The sequence below is a fragment of the Phasianus colchicus genome, chromosome 4, assembly GCF_987193195.1.
Source record: "Phasianus colchicus chromosome 4, bPhaCol1.hap1.1, whole genome shotgun sequence".
Classification (NCBI taxonomy): domain Eukaryota; kingdom Metazoa; phylum Chordata; class Aves; order Galliformes; family Phasianidae; genus Phasianus; species Phasianus colchicus.
In genome coordinates this window covers 53,821,880-53,838,647 of record NC_143439.1, presented here as the reverse complement: position 1 = coordinate 53,838,647, position 16,768 = coordinate 53,821,880, and the positions used below count along the sequence as shown (strand labels likewise).

At 38.6% G+C, this 16,768-nt stretch overlaps 2 long non-coding RNA genes across 3 annotated transcripts in view; one reads left to right on the top strand and one right to left on the bottom strand.

The window, feature by feature from the left end:
- LOC149918261 (uncharacterized) overlaps nt 1–5,602 on the bottom strand; it is a 96,694-nt gene extending 91,092 nt beyond the window's left edge. For both annotated transcript variants that reach the window (XR_016466485.1, XR_016466486.1), the window contains exons 1-2: nt 5,522–5,602; nt 817–863 (exon numbers count right to left, since the gene is read on the bottom strand). This is a non-coding gene — a long non-coding RNA (uncharacterized LOC149918261). The remainder of the gene's footprint in view (nt 1–816; nt 864–5,521) is intronic.
- Nucleotides 5,603–5,628: 26 nt separating this feature from the next.
- On the top strand, nt 5,629–11,372 carry LOC116226032 (uncharacterized). Its single transcript, XR_004166207.2, has 3 exons — nt 5,629–5,846; nt 9,817–10,021; nt 11,120–11,372. It is a non-coding gene; the product is annotated as an uncharacterized LOC116226032 (long non-coding RNA).
- Nucleotides 11,373–16,768: the final 5,396 nt, after the last annotated feature.

The window sequence follows — 16,768 nt, the reverse complement described above, 5'->3', positions numbered from 1 at the left end:
CTGTAGTAACCTCTCAGTGAAATTCCCTTAACAACAAACCTTACTAGTCACTACATTCTTTGGTTTTGGAAACCCTTCTAGAATTCATGATACGCTATCATATTTAACTAAATGCCGTTCAACTGGTCACATAAGTTGAGGCTTCCACACTATTTGCCAAAATATGAACATTAGATTAATGTTTTTAAAATTATATTCAACACTTTCTAACAAAGTGGACCACAAAATAAAATCCATATGAACACAATTTCCGAGAACATGAAATATTAATGATACCTAAATTACTCTAGATTTGAAATATGTACCAATTACGTGGTTACTGCAGACACCTAGATTATACTATATTTAGCAACAAAAAAACACTCCAAGAAAACTGCTTACATTATTAACTATAACATTTGTTAAATTATAAGGAATTTATAACACCAGTATTTTTTTGTGAACAAAATTAGAAGTGGTATTTAGTTGTGTTATAAATGCACTGATTTCATTTTTAACAAAATATTATATTTAATATACAATATGTGATTTAAAATATCATTTAAATGTTATTGCAAGTAGATTTTACCCACGTAATGAGATCTGCCCATTTCCTCTCTTTGAGGGATGTTTTTCTTCAGTACCCCATAGCACAAGAGAAATTCAGTTACCCTATTGTCAAACACACTCTATAGCCTTTGTGGAAAATAAGTTAAGCTATCTACTGTCTCTCAGGATATTGTTCTAGAAATGATTTAAACATCACTTAACTCCAAGATTATTAAGCATCTAGACGGTCAGAAATTCAAAAGAAAAGCAAAAGCCAGGTAATCCTACCTTCGGCAGGCTGCTGCTTTGGCTCCTATTCAGTCTATGCAGGCTTGCTAAATAAGACAGAAAAGTAATTTTAACACCTTAAATATAAGAAATCTTCCCAACAGCTTTCCATTCTCAGCTTCTCCTTTTTATAATCCATTCTTCTGGCAGTTCGCAGATTTAAGTGACTTTGTGTTATTGCTTTTATTCTCAGTAGTAACTCTTTACATCTGCTTTAGATATTATGGGAATTCTAGAACTTACTTGTGTGTGATGTCTCTTGCAAAAGAGGGGAAAAAAAAAGTTAACCCTTAGAAACTTTACTTATTACTTCAGAGTTATTTCCCCGCTAACTGTAAGTATTATCTCTACCCATTAAATATGTTAAAGCCATCCACGATAAATTATAGTATCAGAAGAGAAAAATCATTTTACCACATAGCTTGAGACTTCTTGTAGTATGAAAGACACTGCCTGGTAGTTTTTTGGGGACAGACTGAATCCAGTCAGACTAATTTATTCTAGGTTTCCTTAAAGCTATATCACAAGCATCTGGATGTGCTCTTCTACATTTTTCAGTGTATTTGCAAGAACAAATACATAGCTTGACATTTTATGAGAAAATGGCTACTCTGTTAACTATGACTTAACTTTTTGCTTAAGCTATTATCAATAAAGTATTCTGCATGTTAAAAATCATAATCAAGATATGGTTAACATGAAAGAAAATCAGTTAATAAATTTTTCACCACTTTGGGAAAAAATGCTCATTTGCTTCAGTGCGTTAGAATTGTCACTGAGATAAGTACCAGAAGCAGAATGTTTTGTACATGTAATGCTGTAACATGACAGAAAGCATAGCAATTTGCATGATAGCAAAGTCATAAACTGGAGCAGGTGAAGATATGCTCTAATGCAGCAACTGTGAACAAAGAAATGACGCTGCTTAACCTTGAACAGCATGAGATACCCAGGGATCTCCAGCAAGATACCCTTGCCTTCACTGCCAACACTTAAATGAGGTCTGCAAAGAGGTTCCAACCCTCTGGTCAGTTAGGTGTATTGCATGCACCTGAGCTCCCCTGGGTTGGCCTTGCCTTCCCAACAGATGTTCAATCACTGCTTCAAGCCTTGACTTGTATTTCTACTGTGGTATGTTTTTTAAACACATGCAAATTCTTTAGCTAACATGTACAATCCATCAAGGAACAGGTCCTAGATTTGCTTGGACTACAAATATCAAACAAATCACTAATAAGATTTGTAAAATTAAATAAAATACTAAATGCATTTTTTTTTTGCATTTATAATGTTCTCAGACAAAGACACTATATTGCACTCCGGTAAATGGAGAAACAATTACTTTCAGTGAATGCAGGTAGTATGGACAATGGACAGGTGCATACAGAATGCAGAAAGCTGCTTAATTACTTAAAGCACATGTTCCACCCCTATCACAAGGTCTTGAAAACAGAATAATATGCTTTTAAGTTCAAGGACAAGTACTAACAAATTATGTCAATCCAAATACTGATCTACTTCAGCCCTTTGGCATCTTCTGTTTTACTTTGGTTTCTAAATGAAGATACAAACACCTGTTCTTGCAGCAGGTGGTATTTGTTTATTATAGTTCCTCCTGCTGGGCTTTAATCAGCCTGCAGCTGCAGAATCCAAGAAAAATAACAGCTTATAGTACCAGATTTTCATATATCAACAATATTGATTCAGAAAAAAAAAAATCATACTTTATTTCCATCATATGTTACTAATCATGTAATCTTTTCTTTCTTACACTTCATGTTGCTAATTAAAGAATTAATTCATTTATAATGCTAGTAAATGACATTTTGAATATTATGCCCTGAGGGCAATATTCTATTATGTTCTTTTATTGCGAAGTCTAATTTTTGGAAGAAGATTCCCAAACCTCTGCCAATTTGTACTCTTTCCATTCTTTACTTTGAGAAGTATTGTTCAGGGAGAATCAAAAGGCTTAAAAAAAAATAATAATCAAGCAACAAATTAACAGTATGTAAATCCTTCCATTCAGATGGAATTGAAAGAAGAAAAAGGTACTCAAGGGACTCTAGCAGAAGTAGAGTATAAACTTTCTTCAGAGAACTATAAGGTAAGAACACTGAAGCAATTATGTTTAGAAATCTGCCCATTAAAAAAGCATTCCTGCATATTTAGGTATCAAATAGTGTCTTCCATGCATGATCCGCATCCATTGTTAATATTTACTTATTGTCTCTTGTTAACAGAACAAGGTCATTGGATGCAGACTGCTAGATACTTTGCAAAAATGTTATAAAAATTTTACTTAGCACTAAACTAATTCAATAAAGCTTACAGAATACAAGAATTTAGTTAAGTAAGAGTTGAAATAGTGAGATTTGACTGTGAGGGATGATGGATAGTTGGATCAGTTCAACAGCATAACTTTTTTGTTTCTATATTTTTAACTGCAAATGAAGACTTAAAGATTTGACAGGGAAAAAAAAAGCCTTAGTCTGAGTGTTTGAGAACTCCCCTTAAAAGGAGAAAAAGAAGAAAATACAACACTTGAAAATATAATAGAATGAATAAAAGAAAACTCATACAGTTAAAATTGCATTCATAATCTAATATGTACATAGCTACCAAGTAAAGAAAGCTTTCATAGAATCAAAGAATCCTTAGACTTGGAAGGGACCTTTAAAGGTCTAGTCCAACTCCCCTGCAATGAACAGGGATATGCACAGCTAAATCAGGTTGCCTAGGGCTTGATCTAGGTTTGCCTTGAAAGTCGCCAGGGATGGAGCCACATCTCTGGGCAACCAGTTCTAGTGCTTCACCATCCTCACCTGTAAAAGACTTTACTGTCTTCTATCAAAGTGAGGTATTTTGTATTTTTGTAAGTGCCCATTTGCAGTTGCAAAGATTCATCTCTTCAAACAGATGACAATTTCACTGTAATCAAAGACATCAGATTGCCCACAGAACAAATGTTAAGTGAAACATGAGAAAGCATGGAGAATGTCATTACACGAGCACGGGTCTCTGCAGCGGTAAGCTCAAGCCTTTTAAGACTGCCTAGGTAATGATGAGAGGAGAATATCATATCACCTCTGTGATATCCTATGAACAATGCTATTTTTGGTATTATCTTGCAAACTAACCCATGGTATGTAAGAACAGCAATTATTATCTTCATATCACAAAAAAAATAGAGATACAGAATACACCAGAAAGCAAACTATAAAGTTTGATTCATTCTCAAAGTTGAGCTGTACCTATTCTGAATTTAGATCAGCAAGTTTTTAAGCAAGTTTCCTACAACAGAATCACTGAATAGTTGATTGAAAGGGGCCTTGGAGGTCATCTGGTCCAACTCCCAAGCATAGTAAAGTGTTTCATAAAGAAGTTCCTAGATGGAACCTCCTGTATTTCAGGTTGTGCCTATTTCCTCTTTCTGGCACTGAACATGACTGAAAGTAGCATGACATTGTCCTCCTTGCACACTCCCATCATGTGTTCACAGACATTGATAAGACTTCCCCTGAGCCTCCTCTTCTCTAAGCTTAACAGTCCCAACTCTCTCAGTCTCTCCTCACAGGAGAAATGCTCCAGTTCCTTCTTCATCTTTGTGGCTCTCCGCTGGATGTTCTCTAGTCTATCTATGTCTCTCCTGTACTGGGAGGCCCAGAACTGGTTGTAGCACTCCAGGTGTGGCCTCACCAGTGCTGAACAAAGGAGAAGGATTACATCTCTTGATCTGCTAATGATACCTTGCCTAATGCAACCAAGAGAAGTATTAGTTTCCCTAGTAGAAAGCGCACATTACCAACTCATATTCAACTTCGTGTCCACCAAGAACCCCTGTTTTTTTCTGCAGAGCTGCTTTCCAGCTGTGTCCCCCAGGTGTAGGGCTCTGCACTTCTTCCTATGAACTTCACAAGATTTTTGTCAGCCTATCCCTCCAGTCTGTCAGGATCCTCTGAATGGCTGTGCAGGCAGATCTCTTGTGAATCAGCCACTCCTACCAGTTCTGTATCACCTGCAAGTTTTTACAGAGGGTGCACTCTATCCCATCATCCAGATTGTTAACAAAGACGTTAAACAGGACTGAACTCCCGGGTAGTCTGTTCAGTACTGGCCTCTAACAAGACTTTGCACCACTGACCACTATCCTCAGGGCCTGGACATTCATCTGATTTTTTTTTAACCACTTCAGTGCCTGCTCATTTGTACTATGCTTCAACAACTTCTCTATGGAGGACGTTATCAAAGATCATGTCAAGGTTCTTGTATATTGAGCTTTCCCTTTAATTTCAGAATAAACAAACAGACAGATATGCTCTAGAAGGACATCTAACGATCACAGGTATTCAACTATTTAAACTAGTCTGAAGTGAAATTCTTTAAAATAAACACATTCCAGATGTTGGCTTTCAGGAACAATAGAATCTCTTCAGTTGCTCACACTAATTGAGGTGAACTCTGCTGGTCACTGGAATTGATAGGAATAATCAAGAAATGTAAGGCTTACTGTTGTGATAATCTGGAAGATATTTAAGCACCACACAGCTGCTTGCTCAACTCCTACCCAGCAAGTAGGGTGAGGGAGAGAATTAGAAATGTAATAGAACTTGTAGGTTGAGATAAAGATTATTTACTAAGACAGAAAAGGAAAACAAAAACATGACTTTAACTATATACAAATATCCTCAAAGCAATTACTCACCAAACTGCCAAACAACAGACAGCCAATCCCCACGTAGCAGGCTCTCTACCAGCCAACGCTACACAGCTTGGTGACCTTCCTTATAACGTCACAGAATAACCCCTTGCCTGACTTAGAACAACTGTCCTGGCTCTGCCTCTGCCCTGCCCCCTGCTGCAATGCCACAAACGCAGCAACTCTTCTCCGCTGGGGTGCTTGGTTTGCCTCAGTACTAAGTGTGTTTTTATTGCTCATCAACAGCAGGAATAGCTTCCTATTAGCACTGTCTTGGCTGAAACCAGGACGATATCCACCTATTATTCTGTACCATTTGCATCATGCTCAGGTATTTCACTTTGCCTTACATTCTGATTAATTACACAGAGAACATTTTTGTAGTCTATGGGCCATTCCTTCAAATTGTCTATGGAATTAATTTAGTCCATGACTTGGGCTTTGTCTGTCATAATGATTCTTCAGGGCAGAAGAGAAGATGCATAGCAATGGATTGTTTCATGCTGGAGCCAGTTCTGGTTTAAAGAAAAATGTCAGAATTCATTTTTGTTTAATCATCTGGATTATACTTAACTGGTTAAATATTGGTTATTGGCCGTTCTCACCCAACATCAAGGCCCCTTGAGTTGCACACCGTATATCTCCATCCTTCTGCATTACCTACCAAGCGCACCAAGGTTTTCGAGAGTGAGGTAGATTGCGCTTTTGCAGTGGAAATTTCCAGTATTTCTGTATGTAGCATAGGATAAGTTGTTGCCTTTCACAAAGAAAGCTCCTGAACGGAGTAAGGTTGAGACTGGGGCGTTCTGACCTGGGCAGAATTGGCATAGGTACTAGGCAAGATGATTATATACGGTAGGAGAGAATCTGGTACAGGACAGAACTAGTGTGCTAATTTTTGAAAATAAGTGTCCTCCTATAGCCATAAAAAGTACAGAACATACCTAAAGACAGTCGGTTTAGGTAACTGACACTGTATAGAAATGTAACGTAGCAGTGCCGTAAGATTGTGAGCCTGAGACGCTCAACCAATAAGCACCAGGAGAGGCATCTCCTGCTTCGGACCCTGGGCACATAACGGAATGGATTTCACTGACCAGGCGCACAGTTTCTCCTCTGTCAGTAGGGGGCGTGCGCCCATTATTGCAATAATGAATAAATTGCTCTCCACAAAGATCTTTGCCTGATTAGAAATTCCTATCTTGAGTGTGTTTCTCACGTTGAGTAAGCAAATCCACACATGGGATTGCCTTTGTCTGAGGCAAGAATAACCCAGAGCGTCCTATCCACCATGTTTTTCATTTGTATTACAGGGACTTTATCTTCTGTAGTATGTAAGAGTTTCCACTGAACAGGGACAGCTTGTTTGGCAGATCCCTGGTAGCTTTAGCTACCACTCTAAATGTGTGTCCGAGTGTTTAAATGTCCCAGAATCTATTTGCTCTCAGAGTATTTTTTAGCAGTTAAGTAGTTCAGTTTTTTCAGAGTCTGGTGCATGATAGCAGATGTGATATACCTACTCAGTGCTGTGCTCTTTGGCCCAAGTGTTTATAAGGTTATTTTGAACATGAGTCCCGTTGTCTGATTCAGTTCTTCCTGGAGTGTCATATCACCACAAGACTAGCTTTCTCAAGGCCCAGCATAGTGTTTTAGGTGGTGGCATGGGATATAGGATATGTTTCCAGTCATTTGATGTTTGTTTCCATACTGTAAACACATGGTGCTTGCTGTGGTGTTTGTGGAAGTGTGATAGAATCAACCTGTCATGCCTCCCCATACTTATATTTCAGCTATCATTCTTGATTCCAAAGAGGCTTTATCCATTTGGCTCACTTAGTCACAGCACATATTTTACATTCATTGATAACACATGCAGTGGCATCCATGGTCAAGTCCGCCTCTCAATCCAAAGCCCGTCTATAGGTTGCTTCACATTCTTGATAGCATTGTGAGGCCATAAATGTAGAAACAATTCACCCTTATACTGTCAGTCCAGATCTACCTAAACCACTTCAATTGTAGCAGCCTGATCCACCTGCCGGTTGTTTGGATTACAGAATCACAGAACTGTAGGGACCTCTGGAGGTTATCTAGTACAATCTCTAAGCTGAAACAGGTACCCCACAGTAAGTTACACAGGAAAGCATATCTAAAACCAGCTGGATATCCTTCATCCCTGCAAATTGGCTTGATTCACCTTCTCATTCAGCAGCTTCTATAACTCGTATCAGACTCCAGACAGTAGCCTTCCAGCTCTTAAGCTTTCCCACAATAAGACAGGACCCATCAGTAAACAGGGCATATTTCTCTTTACTCATTGGTAGTTTGGTCGGTAGTCAATGCAACCCTTTTAGAACTTGTCACTTCCTCCTCTGGCGGTATTCCAAAATCTTTGCCTTCAAGCCAGTCTATGATCACTTGCAAGATTCCTGGGCAACTGGGGTTTCCTATTCAAGCTCATTGTGTAATCCACAAGTGCAAACCACTTACTTCATGTTAGAGTCAGTTATACGATGCGTGAAAGGGACCCTCCCTTTGAACATCCAGGCCAGCACAGGCATTCATTGTGCCAAGTGAAGCTGTGCTTTGGTACCAGCCACTTCTGAACCAGCTGGAATCCCTTCATATGGTGACATTATATCTTATATATATATATATATGGACTTTGTTGTATTCCCAACTCCAAAACCCTAGCACAAAGTCTTCCCTGGTGCTTTCTACCAGAGGCTCCTAGTGGTGTGCCACAACTAATATTGCCAAAGCATTTTTCTCAATCCCTCTGGAAGCAGAGTGCAGACCACAGGCTTTCATTTGGGAGGGCTGTCCAGTACACCTGGAATTGACTGCCCCAGGGAGTGAATACACAGTCCTATAATTTGCCAAAGGCTGATCCAGACTAGATTAAAACAGGGGAAAGCACCTGGACACCTGCAATATATTGATGTCATCATTGTGAGGGGCAACACAGCAGACTTAAGTTGTAAAAAATGTGCTCTACACAGCGGCTGGGGAGAATGGCTTCATGTTGCGTACTGAAAGGACTGTTGTGGTTTAACCCAGCAGTCAGCTGAACACCACACAGCCATTAGCTCAATCCCCACCCCAGATGGAGTGAGGGAGAGAACTGGAAACAAAATAGAACTTGTGGGTTGAGATAAAAACTATTTACACAGACAGAAAAGGAAAATGAGACAGCTTCTGCTTCCTTCTCACCGACTAATACATGCAGACCCACTGCTGCCTAAATCATGGAATCATAGAATCAGAGAATGGCCTGATCATCTAGTTTCAACCCCTCGCTATGTGCAAGGTCACCAACCACTAGACCAGGCTGCCCAGAGCCATATCCAGCTTAGCCTTGAATGCCTCCAGGGATGGGGCATCCACAACCTCCTTAGGCAACGCATTCCAGTGCGTCACCACTCTCTGTGTGAAAAACTTCCTCCTAATATCTAACCTAAACGTCCTCTGTCTCAGTTAAAAACCACTCCCCCTTGTCCTATCACTATCCACCCTTGTAAACAGCCATTGCCCCTCCTGTTTATACGCTTCCTTCAAGTACTGGAAGGCCTCAGTGAGGTCACCCTGGAGCCTTCTCTTCTCTAAGAGAAAGAAATCCTGTTCCCTCAATCTTTCTTCATAGGAGAAGTGCTCCAGCCCTCTGATCATCTTAGTGGTTCTCCTCTGGACCCACTCCAAGAGCTCCACATCCTTCCTATACTGGGGGCCCCAGACCTTGACACAGTACTCTGGATGGGGCCTCACAAGAGCCAAGTAGAGGGGGAAAATCACCTCCCTCTCCCAGCTGGCCACCCCTTTTTTAATGCAGCCCAGAATACAGTTAGCCTTCCAGGCTGCAACCACGCACTACTGGCTCATGTCCAGCTTCTCATCCACCAGAACCTCCAAGTCCTTCTCCACAGGGCTGCTCTCAAGGAGATCTTCCCCCAGTTTGTATAAATACCTGGGATTGCCCTGACCTAAGTGCAGCACACTGCACTTGGCCTTATTGAACCTCAACCATATCTTGTCACATTTATCCAATGCAAGGTATGCGGTGATGGGTGGCAATATTTGACCTGAAAAGACTCTGGAAAAACAGTGGAAGTGCTTGTTTATATTTTCTATTAATGAAGCATCATGGGCATAGTACCAATTTATCCAAATTCATTTAATTTGAAGTTCTACTATTCCACTTCTTGCAGATATTCCCACTTATTTTTGTCACTGTTTCTCAGAGGGCAAGTGTTGATTTTTTTTTTTTTAAAGCTTAATTGTTCTTTTTTTTTTTTCCTCATTAGTTTTTTGAAATATGAAGAACTTTAATGTGCTGGATGCTGACCACTAAAACTATTGTAAATAGAAGCAAGTAAAGAATGAATATGTGGCTTTTAATTAGACATCAAATTAGAAGTGATAGCAAGGACACAGTCATTTCAAGCATCTCTTGAGAGAAGAACGTCAATGATCAATACAGTTTTTCCTTTATGAAGGGAAGCAGTGGAGGTAAAAAAATGACAGAATTTAAGTCTTTTTCTTTCTTTAAGCTATTCTTTCACACTTCCTGGTGGAAAAAAGTTCCTCTTTATGGTATTAAGAAGATATTTATTTGTTGTTTTTAACTAATTATAATATGCTAACAGCCTTTCCTTAAGATCATGCACTTGGGTCTTTATTTTTATAAAGAATAATATTCTCATCTGACCTATCACCTTGCTGAAACTGAGCTATCATTGCATTAAGAATACTCCATAGAGACACAGAAAACGCTGCAAATGAATTCAGCACTATTTAGCTTTTGCCTCTGCTTTTCATCGTAGATGAGATAGACACAGTGAACATTTTTATCTGTTCCTCCTCCTTTAAGGCATAACAAGTACTTCATACAACAAAGGGTCACATGAATGGGCTTTAACAGAAACAATATTTATCCTGGGAGCATTTGCTTTCCTAAACTGAAATGTATAGTTCATTTTGCTAATAATCTAATAACATTAACTATTAGCTTCTAATATTAAATACAGTATAAGCCTTTCAAAAAGTTAGCACTAGAGCTGTTTCAAAAGACCAATCAGGAACATATCAAGGGAAAACATCACTAAATTTGTTCAATTACGATAATTCCTAGTCATATGCTTCAGAGATTCTTAGAACTAGAAATCCAAATGTGTAAGTTCCAGTTTTCATAGAATCACACCCTCAGCCTTTTTCATAGGAGAGCTACTCCAGCCCTTTGATCATCGCTGTGGCATTCATCTGGATCCACTTCCACTCCAAGAGCTCCACAACTTCTTGTACTGGGGCCCCAGGCCTGGAGACAATATTCCAGATGGGCCTCACAGGGGCAGATCAAAGGGGAGACAATCCCTTTTCTCCCCCTGAAGTTCACCTTTCCTTTAATGCATCCAGGGATACTGTTGGCCTTCTGGACTGCAACACTGCTGGTTCATGTTAAGTTTTTCTTTTTGGATGTATCTAATATTTAGTATTAAGATGTACAGGTATCTGCCTGCCTGTTAAACTTAATGACTGCAAATTGTGATAGAAGACTTGGCATTGTATCCTTAAGTGCACCTGGGATAATTCACCTTTTTTTTTTTTTAGGAAAATCTTGGATGAAGCCTCTCAGTCAACTGAGTTCTGGCAATTACAAGACAGCCCAAGCACAGAGAAAACAACTGTGGTACACAGAAGACTGCGCAGCCAAACCACCTATTAGCTGCATAACAGGCAGCAACAGAGCAGTCTACTTACAGACCATTAGTGTATTGCTCTGTGGAAAAGTATTGCTTCAGAAGATTAATTAAAATGAAATTTTGTGTATTTATGTAGATATATATAATATACATACAAAGATTAAAAAATAGTATATGTTAATAAAACACGTACGTGTAACATACATAAAATGCTATGAAGATATTCTTATTTCAGTAAATACTTCTCTAGTACTCGTTTTCACCTTGACCAGGCTTTCAATAACTTTTAACACAGTCTTGAAGCCACAAGTGATATATTCTGCACAGTGTGCATCATCACAGCATGTCCGCCCCAGTAACTCATTTCTTTTAACACACTGCTTACGAAGCCTTCAGACTTTAACCAAATTCAGGTCATAATATGTTGTCTTTGCTATATTAATTAGCATCAGTTCAAAGTTCTTTGTTAACATGGGAAACGAGGATTCCCTTGAAGAATAATATGAATCATTAATGATTAAATAAACCCTCAAGAAGTTGAGATACTTTTCAAAGAGTTATAGACAGTCTGAGCCCTACTTGTGTAACACTATAAAATAGCTGACTCTCAATAAGTGAAATGATCAAAATGGAATCTAAAAAACTGAAGTGATGCTAGATCACTAGGATTTAGACCTGCCTCAACTTGAAGCCCCATGAGACATACTAATTTTCCAGGATGTTTGAGGAAACATGGATTTTAATAATCACATCAAAAAAATGCCCTGCTTGCACTTCAGAAAACCATCTAATCTACAGTGGAGTAGTTTTTTTTGACAAATAGCCTTGAATCTCAGACAAAGAATCAAATTTGAAATTTAGGAAAAGTAAAGGAACATTATATTAATCCAGTCTCTTCTCCTTAATAAGATAAACCATATAACTGCATCTTAAATTGCTAAATTAAGTCAGAATTTGCTTGAACAACAACCCTTTTTCCAGAAGGATGTAAGCGATAGATCTTCTATTAAACTATCAAAGTGGCATACAGTTAATACCTCAATAGAACTATACTAACAGTACCATATTCCAAATCATATTCCTCTCTCAAGTCCAACCAATTTTATAACTTGGCCACTTTTAGTTTAAACTCAAGAGAGATTATAAATCAGTCATTCAGAGCTGTTCTACTACTATTCTCCTGAAAGACAGTAATGACTACAAATTTTATGGTTTTACATTTTGTTTGAAAGTCAAAGGGAACTGTTAAATATTTCATCCTTTTAAGCTTTTCTTTTTAGACTTTCTTCTCTGCATTGAAAGTTCCCTTTTCAGTGTTCAAGGGAACTTACTAAGTTTTCTATGCACACCTCAAAAACCCGTGTCATGAGTGTCTTCTGCATATAGGTGACAAATAACTTGATATTAAGTTGGCGAATGGATAACAAAGGAAGTAATATTGCATAAAGTTCTGTAAGTCTAAGAAATAAGCATACCATAGCTCATTTTCTTAATGAGAAAATGTGCTATAGCCCACTCATTCTTGGCTTCTATATCCATGCTAATTAAAATTTCTTCTTTTTTTCCTACACCACATAAAGTTCAGATACTTCCAGAAAGAAGTTCAGAAGACTTGCCTATTTAACACTGGATAATCAATGAAAATTATATAAAGCAATATTATATAATTTAATAATATTAAGATGTTATAATAATGAAATAAGCAAGAGAGTTAGGCACAGCAAGACAAAGAGAATAAATAGGAGGCTTACCCATGTCATGGGCTCACTCAGAAAACTCCACTGGAGTGGATTTTCCAAAGAGAGAGCTCCTTCCCCCCTGCTAGTCAGCTCTTAAATGGGTCTAGGAGAGGTAGAGCCAGGCTCCACCCCTTCCTGCAGCACAGGTGAATTGCTTTCACCTGTGCTCCCAGGGCTGACTCATTGCTCGCCTCAGGTGACTCAGCAGGGATAGGGAGGTGATTGTCCCTCTCTACTCTGCTCTTGTGAGGCCCCATCTGGAGTACTGTGTTCAGGTGTGGAGCCCTCAGTACAAAAAAGACATGGAGATTTTGGAAAGGGTCCAGAGGAGGGCCACGAAGATGATCAGGGGGCTGGAGCACCTCCCCTATGAGGACAGGCTGAGGGAGTTGGGTTTGTTCAGCCTGGAGAAGAGAAGGTTGCGGGGCGACCTCATTGCAGCCTTTCAATATCTGAAGGGAACTTACTCCCAGGAGGGGAGTAAACTCTTCATAAGGGCTGATAATAGCAGGACACGGGGAAATGGTTTTAAGTTAAAAGAGGGAAGATTTAGGTTGGATGTTAGGGGGAAGTTTTTTACTAGGAGGGTGGTTAGGTCCTGGAACAGGCTGCCCAGGGATGTTGTGGATGCCCCGTCCTTGGAGGTGTTCAAGACCAGGTTGGACGAGGCTCTGGGCAACCTGATCTAGTAAAGGTGTATGTTTGGTGGCCCTGCTAGGCAGGGGGGTTGGAACTACATGATCCTTGAGGTCCCCTCCAACCCAGGTCATTCTGTGATTCTGTGATTCTGTGATTCTGTGACTAATCAGAGGTTCATGCCGTGACTCAGCAGTTCCCATACAAACATCAACTAACAGAATTTCCTACAAAGTTAGGAAGAGATCTCTGGTGAGATGTGAATTGACATAGAACAAGTGATCTTTTTTATTCTTTTCTAAAAGATAACTTTGGTGCAAAATCTTTGAGGTGTCTCATGGCACTCTGAGAATAACTTCCCTTAAATGCTTCAAAATGTTTCTATGTTCACTCAGCATAAATAAACAAAAGATTTGGACTTGAGCATTAAGCTGACCTTAATAAGTAAAATACTTTGAGCTCAATGTGAGCGCATCCCAGAGACCTACAGCGGTCACTGATGTAGACTGCCCCAACCATGTGCTTCATATGTACAGCAGTCACACAAAACAGACAGAGTCGAGTCCCTTTCTTCCCCTCAGACTGGCAGATACAACAGGGCATTAAGATTATATATAAGGAAAAAGCTTTTTACAGTAAGGGTAGTGAAACATTGGAACAGAGATGCCTTAGCCCTAGGGACATTCAAGGGCAGTCTGGATCAAGCTCTGAGTAATCTGATCTAGCTGTAGATGTCCCTGTTCATTGCAGGAGAGTTGGAGTAAATAACCTTTAAAAGTTCCTTCCAACTCAAACAACTCTATGACACTTTCTCCTTCATACCTCCGTGGGTTTGTAGAGCTCTGCAGTTTCTTCTCAGTCCAGGACATCCCTGGTTCATAATCGTAGCTGCAAAGTCCAGATTGATCTTCCTGGAAGCAGCACCTGTACTTTGATAGCTCACTGACTCAGTGACAGGGAGGTTTGTTTCTTGTCAATGCCTCAATTTTTGCTATATCAGGTCAGTGTCTTAGTGTTTTTGCTTACTGTTCCCCCTTCTTTTCTTCTTATCATTCTGATCCAGAAATATTCAATCAGACGACCTTGCTTAAATCAATATTCACAGATTTCATCTCTTTCTTTATCAATTAGTGCAGCTGTTCATGTTTGGTTCCCATTGCTGCATCCTTTTCTTATTATCCCTGACCAGATACTCTTAAAGGAGAGGACACTCACTTTCTACATACTCCTACAGAGATAACTGTAATGAAGGTCTAAAATATTCTGGGAATGCTTTAGCAGAACATACCATTGTAAGTTTAGCAACAACAGCATAAATTCTCTAACATTTATGGCTATGTGTGGTAAGGAAATGTATGTTGATTTCTCCTATTCTTTTTATTCATTTGAAATTTTTCCCTAAAGAGACTAGGTGGTCAAATATATCAATTGAAAACAAAACAAAACATTCTCTCTAAAAAGAATGGTGGTCCCCACTTTTTTTTTTTTTTTTTTTTTACATACTGTTACAAATTTTTGATTTTTCTTTGGGTTTTTTTGTTTGTTTGTTTGTTTTTTGTTATTATATACAAGCATATGTAGGATTGGTTAACTTTCTGTGTTTTGTCCATGTTTAGAATACAGGGTGTTTTTAAGCCAAGAGTACGTTGTAATGCTTTCCCACGTTTATATACAATATCAAACAGTTAGTTTCATCCAGAAGATCATTACTGGGTCAACATATCTCAGGACACAGGTCTGAAAATGGTTGAGCAATTACATTGATTTTCTTTAACCACAATAGATATTCATATTAAGTAGCTTAAGTATTGTTTATTAGCCTCAGCATTTCTATGTGAGAATAAAAATACCACTTGACATTTCTAGAGCACCTCCTGGTTTTGAATTTCAGAGTGATCCATCAATAACAAATTTCATTAGAATTTGAAATCCCACATTTGCATAGTGAAATTTCTCCTAATTATTATACTAGGAGCCATCATAGAATCATACTGAGATAATGTGTACCAGTCTTGTATTATGAGCTTCCTGACTAAGCAATACAACAAAGAAACTGGCTGTTATACTTCCAAGTTAGATGTGCTATGAGCCAGAACCAGTCCAAAACTAGTTTGGCCCAACTAAAAAAATATCAAGCTGAACAGTAGGCATAGGATGTACCAGCTCACTTGTGTATTTCCTTAAGGTATTTTAAGTATCTTCCAGCAAAAAGCTGGCTCACATGTAATCAACTGAACATGTATCAGGCATATTAGGAAGAAAAACAATTGTTTGAAGATATGCATGTAGGCATGCCTTATGTATAGGGATACAGGAAATTCAAATGCATATCACAAGTTCTAGAGAGCCTGCTCCTCAAAAACTCCCTACTCTGACACGATTTTGGAGTTGCTTTTTCTAGCTTTTTATTTCCAAGGTAAGGTCAACAACAGACTGAGCTTGTTTAGGCCTGAATATGCAGCCTATCTATTTTTTTCTTTTTCCTTTTCTGTTATGTTCTCCAGTGAAAACTGCTTGTTTGTCTTTCATATGGAAACTTAAGGTGACTTCAATTGTTACTTACTAGAGGAAATCAAATGGATTGTATGTGAAATCAAATATAAAAATATATCACCATGGCAAAAGGTGAAAATATACTTTTGGTATGCAGCCAAACTGTCATTTAGGACTAGTATATTTGATTATGTTTTCTGGGTGAGTTGGTTTATGAAGAACTCAAAAAGCACTGAGAGCTGCACCAAGTCAATGGGAAAAATACACGAGACTATTAGATGGTGATATATTCAAATGAGATCTGTATAAGTATTATGAGAAGACCACTCTGTATGTGTATTACATATGATACGAAGTGGAATGGCATGGCTAGCTTCAGAATGTCAATGAATATAATGTTGTGGGATTTTATTGTCACCTACAATTTTTTCTTTTCAAAAACATTGGAAAAATAATGCTGTAGTACTGCAAAACTTGAAAACTGGAAGTAAAACAAATCGTTGTTTAGTGCATTGAAACTATGTAAGCTAAAGTCCTTTACAGCAGGTGGAATATTAATGTTTTCACGTATTTAGAGATTCCAAGGATAAAAAGATCTGCTGTGGTCAGAATTGTGGAATTGTGACCTGAATTATGCAGACTGTTGACCCATGTCAAGTAATTTTGGTATCATGCCCTTCTTATAACAC